Source organism: Diadema antillarum, unplaced genomic scaffold, assembly GCF_040938485.1.
Source record: "Diadema antillarum isolate AM-2024a unplaced genomic scaffold, OU_Dant_1.0 seq00000130_RagTag, whole genome shotgun sequence".
In the NCBI taxonomy this organism is placed as follows: Eukaryota; Metazoa; Echinodermata; class Echinoidea; order Diadematoida; family Diadematidae; genus Diadema; species Diadema antillarum.
In genome coordinates this window covers 103,548-113,713 of record NW_027271208.1, presented here as the reverse complement: position 1 = coordinate 113,713, position 10,166 = coordinate 103,548, and the positions used below count along the sequence as shown (strand labels likewise).

At 40.3% G+C, this 10,166-nt stretch overlaps 1 protein-coding gene across 1 annotated transcript in view; it reads left to right on the top strand.

Annotated features, from left to right (window-relative positions):
• The first annotated feature begins 289 nt into the window (after window positions 1-289).
• LOC139727407 (kelch-like protein 24) overlaps window positions 290-10,166 on the top strand; it is a 28,532-nt gene continuing 18,655 nt past the window's right edge. The window contains exon 1 of the mRNA XM_071638362.1: window positions 290-420. The gene's annotated coding sequence lies outside the window, so the exon portion shown is untranslated. The remainder of the gene's footprint in view (window positions 421-10,166) is intronic.

The window sequence follows — 10,166 nt, the reverse complement described above, 5'->3', positions numbered from 1 at the left end:
CGTTATATTATCATCATGATACATGATTCAATTCTCACAGCCTTCAGCAAAAAGACGCGACGCGTATCCCAATATTATCTTTTGTTTTCTCATCACCGACCAGACGATACGCCGCGCTCAGTGTGTCCACGATTTCACTGTTGAATCGACGCGTCGATCGATAATTCCGTTGACTCATTCTCGGGTGTTTGCTGTATGCGTGCGGACGGCCGCCGCCTTCTATTGGAGATCGATTCGATAATTTCGTCAATAAACGATCTCCTCGAGTAGAGTTTATCACACCCCTGAAGGCGTGATCATTTTCGCCATTGACATACGACGGTAAGCAGCGTTGGGGTGATCCGACTTGCCCTTTTTCACTATAAGCCTTGCGACAAGCCTGTGTTCAACATTGTGAGAAAACGGGAGATTTCCTTCACGGTGAGTAATTTTCACGTGAATAAGATTTAGACGACGACCGAAGTGTGGTTTCATTAAATGAATCGGTATCTATGAAGTACGAGACTGAACGTGTGTATCTGATGCATGAGTGGTAGTGATGGTCGGCAGCTCAAATAAAAATCGCAAAGCTGGTTTCATGCAAAGATTTCTATGGTCGCAGATATCATTTTCTTCAGATTAATCATTGGTTTTACTCAATTCTTTCGACACGTATCGCTATTACAGTTTTGAAATGCATACCACAAACCTTGAAGGAGGATAATGACCTCATATTCGTCTCTCCTGATCGTTCCAAGGCATGAACTTTTCATGAAGGCATGAAACTGTTACCTATTGCGAAATTGATCTCCTGAAATAAAATGATCCTGAAAATGACCAGGTGAATCCTAACAGCACGTTGACTTATATACCGCCATATAAAATTCAGCAGATTACCAGTACATGCATGACAAGTGAATTGTGAGAGCCGTGATTATTTCAATCATGGGGAACAAGGAAGTATAACATTCTATACGGTGTTATCAGTGCCCTTATTGAGGGGTAAAGCAAACATTCGGAGCTCTCATATCACACAAAATCTGGAAAATAATAACGGAAAACAATAACCCCTATACACACACACACACACTCACTCACACCGTAAAGACCCCACATCACAGATATTATCAAATACACTTTTTCATTCGTATTATATTTCATTTCAAATACCTGTGGATAAGCAACAAAAACAAACAAACAAACAAACAAGCAAACAAACAAATAAACAAAAGTAACCATCCATTTGAGTATACGAAAGAGGAAACATGGATACAAAATTATACACATTCGAGCAAACATGAGCACGACCCATACAAACACACGCACGATTATATGCCGGAGATAATGACATATAGTAAATACACAAACGCTCTCACAAACATCTCTTTTGACTCGCAGGCGTTTTCAAACACTCGTCAAATCAGTGGGGGGTATTTAGCTGAAGTTAAAGAGGATTATCATTACGATATGGGCAGAGGTTTTTTCTATTATTTTTCTCTCTCACAGAAAGGTCATTTTGTATAATCGGATTTTACCTCAGTCCCCGCGGTCAATAGTTCTTCAACAAATTCTTCAAGGTTAGATAACACTGCATTTCATACCAGGTGTAGCGTAGGTTAGATATTTGAGGCCGCTGCTCAAATTTTTGGCGTTTTATGTGACTCATCTCTGAACCTTTCAGTAATGTTTACTAGCATTCTACCGCAATCCAATGAGGTTAGCCCTTGCAAGACCACTATCGAATATGGCAGTGAGTTATATGTCATTTTTCATTTTCCCCCTAATTTTCCTCCATCCGCTTAATAGCACCTTATGACCATTCCACTCGTCAATGTCCTTGCAATGTTGGAAAGTGCATTTTATTGCAAAAACCAAGTGTTCTGTTGCTGTTCGGAATGATAAAATGTGATTATTCCTCTCAACATGGCAAAAGATTGTTTCATGGCGTATTAAGAAAACGGAAGATAAAGACAAAACATCGAATCAAATATGTTATGAGATAAAGCATATTTCACTGTTATATGAGTCAATTTCGTAGTGTGTGCTGAGTTATGAATATTTTTCTCGACTGAGCTGAGCAAGTTTTTATTTCGTCTCCATAGTCTTTAACCAATTTATTTTCATTAACTGTTGATAGGTATATAGGACAAGGCTTGAAGACAATACTATCTATCATTTTAGTTTAAATCTAATTAAGGTTGTGGCTACAACATTGGTGAATGTATCATGGAACTCTCCAATATCTGCATGTAAATGAGGCCCATCAGTGATGAGAATTGCTGCTGTGTGATTTACAAATTCCTTTACTGACCGTGTGTGTGTGTGTGTGTGTGTGTGTGTGTGTGTCTGTCTGTCTGTCTGTCTGTCTGTGTGTATGTGTAAGTAAGAGAGGGAGACGGGGGAGGGACAGGGAGGGCGAGAAGAAGGGGGTTCTGCGTGGCTGCCGATCCGTTAAAACGACGGGAACAGAAAGGTGAACATGAATTAATGTACGAGTCCCTTTGTATTGGATGCCTTGAAGGGTGTCCTCACCATGTTTTGGGAGGTAGGTAGGACCTACAAAACTATCAACGCTGCTCACCCTATAGCTATATAGACGCCTGTAACCTCATATTTGATTGCACTTTTTAGCAAAAAGACAACAGGTTGCAAATGATTGACTAATTGCCTTCCATCGACGTATTCAAGCACCGATTATTCAGTGTTTTATAATGTACAGTCATGATTTTAAAAAAATTACAAAAAATCATGGGAATACAATGTATATATACTCGGATTGGATTCGAACCAACGATTTCCTTACTACTAGACACACGTTGTATCCACTTGACTACGATAACCGTGCTTATTAACGTCGAGGAAGGGCAGTTTGTCAATCAGTTGCAATAAAAACAACTCGACGCAATAATTTATAAAGCTGAAGACAACACGTTGCTGTTGAGTTCACTTTAGTGTAAAAACGGACTTATTGTCGTCGGAGTCAATACACAATAATAGTGATATTTCATGCTGTTTGTTTTGGGTTTGAGCATGTTTTGTTAACCTTGCCCTAAACTGTTCTTCTCACGTGGGTCAATATCTCACTACAAGAACACTAACTGGTTACCAGCAAACGATTGCAATTGCAGTGTCTTGGTTTTTTTCTTTTCTTTTCTTCCTTATACATGCTCATGAAATCAAGAATTGTGTCACTTTGCGTGGGAAAAACTGATAGATCGTGATATAGCATGCGCGTAACAAGTAGGCCTTGTAAGAATCAGAGTATCAAGGGAAAGCATCTTGTTGCAAAAGTTTTAAGAATCTTATGAGTTTTAAAGAAAAAAGTGTGGCTACTCTGCGTCTGTCTCTGTATGTATCAATTTGTGTTCACACCAGCATGTTCTTCTTCTTCTCGAGTCACTACGCAGAAAGGAACGTTAGATTCGTCCAGTCCAATGTTGGATGCACTGCCTGGCACAGGGCGGTAGAGCTGCCAGATCCTCCTTTGTGCAAGGCTCTGGTAGAAGTGGACAGACCAGGAGATGTTGCATAGTCTGCTCCTCTCCACACAGGCAGGTGGTGTCATCATTCTCACTATACCCCCACTTTGCTAGGTTAGATTTGCAGCGGCCGACAGCACTTCTCAGGCGATTGCAGCAAGACCAGAAAGGCCATGCCTCACTGGCACCTGATGGTGTAGTTTCCTTAGGGCCGGTAGTAGACACTGTATGCGGTGTATGGGTAAGACGTTCAATCCACATGGATACACGCTGCTTGTCAGGGCTTTTGTTCAGGGCCTTTACAGAATGCATGAAGCTGCGCCTGGATTTTAGCCTCTTTCTTGAATGATCATGATTGAAGAGAGGATGGCGAGGGTCATTTTCTTGCTTCAGCTTTTCCTTCTGGGATGCAACGGTCCTACGGATGCTTGGAGGAGCAATCCCACTCAGTAGGTAGAGGTCTTCAACCTTTGTTGGCTTTAGGCAACCAGTAATAGCACGACATGAAGAGTTTAGAACAGTGTCAATCTTAGTGGCATGAGCTGATCTACTCCAGACAGGTGACGCATACTCAGCTGTAGGGTAGCATAAAGCCAGTGCTGTTGTACGTACCGTCTTCCCGTCAGCACCCCACTTCGTATAAGTGAGCTTTCGGAGGATACTATTCCTTGATGCCACCTTTGCCTTGGTCTTAATGATGTGATCCTTGAAAGTGAGGGACCTGTCAAGTGTCACCCCCAGGTAGACTGGCTTGGATACATGTTGCAGGCGTTTCCCATACCAACTAATCCGTAGTTGACGGCTGGCTTCCCTATTCTTAAGATGAAACACACTGATTTGTGTTTTGTCTGGGTTAGCTCTTAGATGGTTGTTGGCATAGTAGGGAATGAGTAAGTCCAGTGCACTGGAGAGGGAGTCCTCTACTTCTTCGAAGGTGTCCTTTTGAGATGCAATGCAAAGGTCATCAGCATAGAGGAAGCGTCTAGTGTCTGGTTGAGTAGGTTGATCGTTTGTGTAGATGTTAAACAACGAAGGGGCAAGCACACTCCCTTGAGGAAGTCCGTTCTTCTGTGTCCTCCATCTACTCTTTCTACCACCGAGGTCTACGAAGAATCTGCGGTTTGATAGCATGTTGCAGATCAACTTTGTGAGTCTAACATCTGAGGTCATCTCATACAGTTTCTTGGCAAGGATACGGTGATTGACTGTGTCGTATGCTGCAGAAAGATCGACAAAGGCAGCACCAGTGATTTTTCTGTTCTCAAAACCATCCTCGATGTACTGCGTGAGGTTCAGTAGTTGTCCTGTACATGATTTTCCCGGTCTGAAACCCGCCTGCTCCGGGATAAGGTGATCATCAACGAACAATGCTATGCGGTTCAGGAGGAGGCGTTCAAACAGCTTGTACATGTGGCAGAGTAGGGATATCGGCCTATAGCTCTTAGGGATGGCAGGGTCTTTGCCAGGTTTCAGTAGAGCAATGACTTTTGCTTTCCTCCACATCTTTGGGATCTTGTTGGACTTAACACATTCGTTGACCATGTCAAGAAGCCATCTGCGTGCACCTGGCCCGAAGTGTTTGATCTGTTCCACTAGGACATCATCAAGACCTGCAGCCTTGTTGTTTTTCATAGACTTCATTGCAGATTCCAGTTCACTCATTGTGAATGGCCTTGTGAAACTTGTGGCGTCTTGTGAGGATGCATTAGCAGCTCTGGGAAGTTTAGCCCTCTGAGGACGGTGATTTGGATTTCCCCGGCTATTCAAGAGGAGTTGGTGGGCAACCTGGTCAGCGGTGACTTGCGGCCTTGGCTGCGGCTTTGTGTAGTCATTTCCTAGGATGCGGATGGTCTTCCAGGCTTTCCTGCTACTATGAGTCATATCTGTGCTTTCAATGAGCTCTTGCCATTTCTTCCGCCTTTCTTCAGTGATGGAATTAGCTAAGGCTTCACCAAGCTCAATGGTGTCATCACTAAAAGAGTCATCCTCAAAACGCAAGATGTAGTCATCATATAATGCTTTAGAGTCATCAGTCAAGCCCTGGATGTACCTTGTGCGGCAGCCACGAGGAATGTTATGGCGCGATGATGATTTAACTGATTCTACAAAAGCATCATAATTGTCAGGGGTAGCGGGAAGATCTAGAATAGCAGAGTCTAGGTCATCAGAGAAGCCCTTCCAGTCGGCTTTCTTGAGATTGAAACGTCGCCTGAAGGGAACAGCACGGGGAGAGATGACTGCAGTGAACACCAGCATGTAACCAGCCTATATGAGCGATACATTCAAACGATGTAATACTAAAGAGATTTATAGAAAAGTATGCACAAGTCATAAATTGTCATTACACGAAGATCTGCTTTGACTAAATGTATAAATATAGGCTAAGTGCTATGCAACCTTTCCAATATGGGCCTACCTGGGGAAAATGATTGTAATTAATATCATGATTCAACAGAAGTGGCTATAGTTTACGTTAGAAACTAACCCTCCGTAAGAGATGCTCGCATAGATTCATTACCAACAATTTATACGCCCTGTATTTAAGTTGCTAACAATGGCCTCGCGCCTTGCTAGCACACGATTTTTGTTTGATTCGTTCGAGACATCATAAGACATGAGGAATGGAAATCTTCCTCTATATATAGCTCCTCAAAATTCTCGAGTCAAAGCCCATTTGTAATACCCGAGACGGAAGACCTTGGCTGAGCAATTAATTAGCCAGTCATGCCTTCTGCGTTCAATGATTCAAATACTAGTCTTGTCTTCACACATCTTATTTTACAAAATGCATTATTTCACACTTTTCACAATAAAATACATATAATGAGGTGTCGCGGGAGCGCCATGATTCCAGCAGCGCGTATCGTCAGCACACTTCTATGTATACATGTACAAACAAAACATTTCCGCACATCGAACGGATGGTTCCTACTGTGTTGCAAAGGGACTACCCCTTTTCAAAAATCGGTAGATGCATAAATCATAATATGGCATATGAATCAAAAGAGTGAACAAACCGAACTTTTTATTGTGACGACACAACAAGTGCGTGGTAACGCCCCCTTTTCAAATACTAGCCTCATATCGCTCACTGTGATAAATACTTTTGTTTCCCAGCAATGTTATGACCAGGTGATTTCATGAAAAGTAACCATGCATAGAAACAAAAGGTCCATATTGACTATACACACTCATACACGCACGCACACACACACATACACACACACACACACACACTCAAGCACACCAAGAGAGAGAGAGAGAGAGAGAGACTGTAGGCCATGGGGTGAAGCTGAAAAAGAGGCTTAGAAAATGGGTTTCGTTCCAGCAACACTGGCACTACTTTCTGAATGCGGAAATGTGATGTTTTGTACATCCTAAATATACTGTAAAAAGTTCTCCTCGAAATATCCTGCAGTTTTTGCGAAAATCCATATTTTATAAACTGCGACCAGCAGCCCAATACACATATCGTAATGGGGCTGCGGATTGTAGCATTTAGGATCATGACAGGGAAGTATCGCGGACAAATGTCAACCTTAAATCGAACAAAAATTCTTCAATTTGAAGACTTACAAGTAAGGTTGAAGTATTGACAACAGGGTTCGTGCAAGGTTTGGTTCTACATATAGTCATTTTCTGTTCGATTTGATGACTTAATATGACTAGGTCGAGAGGAATCTGGGAGAGCTACGCTGAATTGACGGTCAGCGCAGGCGCACACATCACTGCGCACAAATTTCGTATCCATTGACTGGATATTAGATGTCTGTGTGTGCATGCGCTGGCCGTCAATTCAGTGTAGCTCTCCCAGTTTCCTCTCGACCGAGTCACATTTAGTCATCAATTTGAACTGAAAGGAACTATTTGCAGAAGCAAACCTTGCACGAACTCTGTTATCAATACTTCAAATTTATTAATAAGTCTTCAAATTGAAGATTTTTTCCCGATTTTAAGTTGATATTTGTCCGCGATAAAATATCCGTCATGATCCTGTATGCTACAGTTCACAGCCTCATGACGCTATGCGTATGGGGCTGCTGGCCGCAGGTATGCGTATGGGGCTGCTAGCCGCAGTTATGCGTATGGGGCTGCTAGCCGCAGTATAGTTCCCATAGTGTTTCTAAGCTGAAATGCATATACACATTTGTAAAGCACTGCTTTTAGCCATATACCTAGAAAAAAAAGTGAAGTTTTGGTTTAATAGTTGCGTTATATCTCATGTTTCAGCTTTTCCTGATGCTGGCTATGCAAAGGAGGACAAGAGCAAAGTGGTTCAAGACCATATGAGAGAGAGCACTGACTGACCGTCAGAGGTCAAGGCAAATGCCTTATATTCTGTTCAAAGACATGTTATTAATCAAATGACTAATCATTCAAGGCAAAAAAAAAGAAAAAAAATCAGTGTGTTTGTTTGTGTGTGTGTCTGCGTGCATGTGGGAGAATCTTATTGTACACACACACACAAACACACACACCCTCACATGCACACACACATACGCATACACATAGTTATGAAGATTCAATATACCCAAGTGTATTAAAATATTATTCTACATGCCTTGGCCATTTATCACATCAGCATCATAAAAAAGATTATCATAAACATGAACACACACAATGATATAATACATGTACTGATCAGTGCATTACACATACACAGGTGCATAAAAACGCTGACATATTATATACACTCACACGCACACATACAAACTCATTTACACACATGAGACATTACTATTAAACAGATCATATTGTTTATCAGTAAACATGTTTTTCTTTTCTTCTTCTTCTTCTTCTTCTTCTTAAGAAGCTTTAATATACTTAGATCACATAGCAATCACGTTGTTCATGAAATATTATACATTACTTTAGCACTAGAAAATTTAATCTTCATAAAATTTCCTGAAGTTTTCATTGCTATCATTAGGTTACAACATGGTGGGACACTACCTCCTTTCATGTAAGATAGCTCAAAATGATAATCAGTCAAATTTTCTAGTTTTAATAAATTTCCTGGAACATTCCATGGTCCAAATATCCTTGAAAGGGTGTAAAAGTTTTGAAAAATGCCAATATATAAAATAAAGGCAAAATTATAGTTTACCCATTCATGAGTGAAAACTGTTGGATTCTGCATTGGAGGCAATGTGTACCTGAAAATCTTGGAGAGAATAAAACAGGTTTGGCATTAAAAATTATGATAACATTGCAATTAACATCCAATATCAGAGGATCTGTGCAAACCTGACTCAACTTATGCACAATTTTCATTTGGCTGGTGTGTATTAGTTTTAGCAAACTGATTTTGTACTCACACCTACATTGTACTGACCTTTCTACATGAACATTCTGTTTCAGTATTAATAATAGTTACATATTTTTTTCCCCGGAGTGGGAGAAACAAATTTTAATCGTAGTCATTCAGTTTTATGGAAAAAAAAACACACTTAGGAAAACATCTTTGTTCTTAGAATAATTCAACCCTAATCAAATCATAATAGTGGGCAGAAATGTTTGCTAAAGGGCGAACAATCACATACTGAGGCAAGGAGTCAAAACATGTTGCATAAAAATTGGCATTCAAAATACAGGAAGCAATCTGTATTACAAAGACATTTTATCATGCACAATTTGGTAAGATGTCAATTCTTGAATATCAATCACATTGACCAAAGCATTGGTGCATATACAGTACATTCTGTTGTTTCTGAACTTTGCACTGAAGTTCTTTGTGTATGTGTGTGAATGTTTCAGTGGTGTATAGACCTATATATTGCTCCATTTTATCAAGGACAACTTATAGTAACATGACAATGTTTTCATGCTTCAATATCAATCATATTAACCTATTTCCCTTGGCAAGTAATGAGCAGGTTGACTCTGTTGCAAATGATGCATTTCACAGGCAACACAGCAGAACCTGAAGAGCTTCCAGAAGAAAATCTTAATCTTGATGTGAGCGTCTTAGGGGAGGAAACAGATGCTCCTGCTGACGGACCAGGCTCCTCCTTCAGCTTTCTTTCCTAGCGAGATTCAGGCGTTTGCTATCTATAAACCTCTTGTAGCACGTTTCATGGAATCCTATTTAATACAATGGAGAAATGAACAGCAATGATTAGCCGTTGGATTTTGTTAAGGGGAAAAAAGGCTAAATGCTAGAGGGAGGGGTTGAACATTACACTCAATATATCATTAAATGTACGGTAGACTATTGACTGCCAATATTTGAATCTTGTAATTACCAATACACAGGCCCTAGTACTATGCCAGGTAATCATTAACACCTCATGATCATTGTCATCATCAACTACTTCAACTTGTACTTGCAGTGCAATTACTGATTTTAAATTACATCTACAGCTTTCAGCACCTGATCACATGCAATATCAATTATCATAATTATGAATACAACTGCCTTACCATCATTAATACTAGTAATCCTTGGCCTTTCACTATCACCACCACCCACTGCTTTATAGTTTGGCACAACATAATGGTAATCATATGTTTTAGGGAGTTTAATTGTTGCAATTATGTTATTGTCATTGTTGGTCTTTTAGATCTATTTATATCAAATATTAATAAGTTAATTTAATGAGATGCTAAATGTGTGTTTTGAGGGAGGATTCGCCAATTTCGAAGTGAGAGAAACAGGATGGATTTTTAATATTAATACTCCATGGCCATGATTATGAAAATATAAAT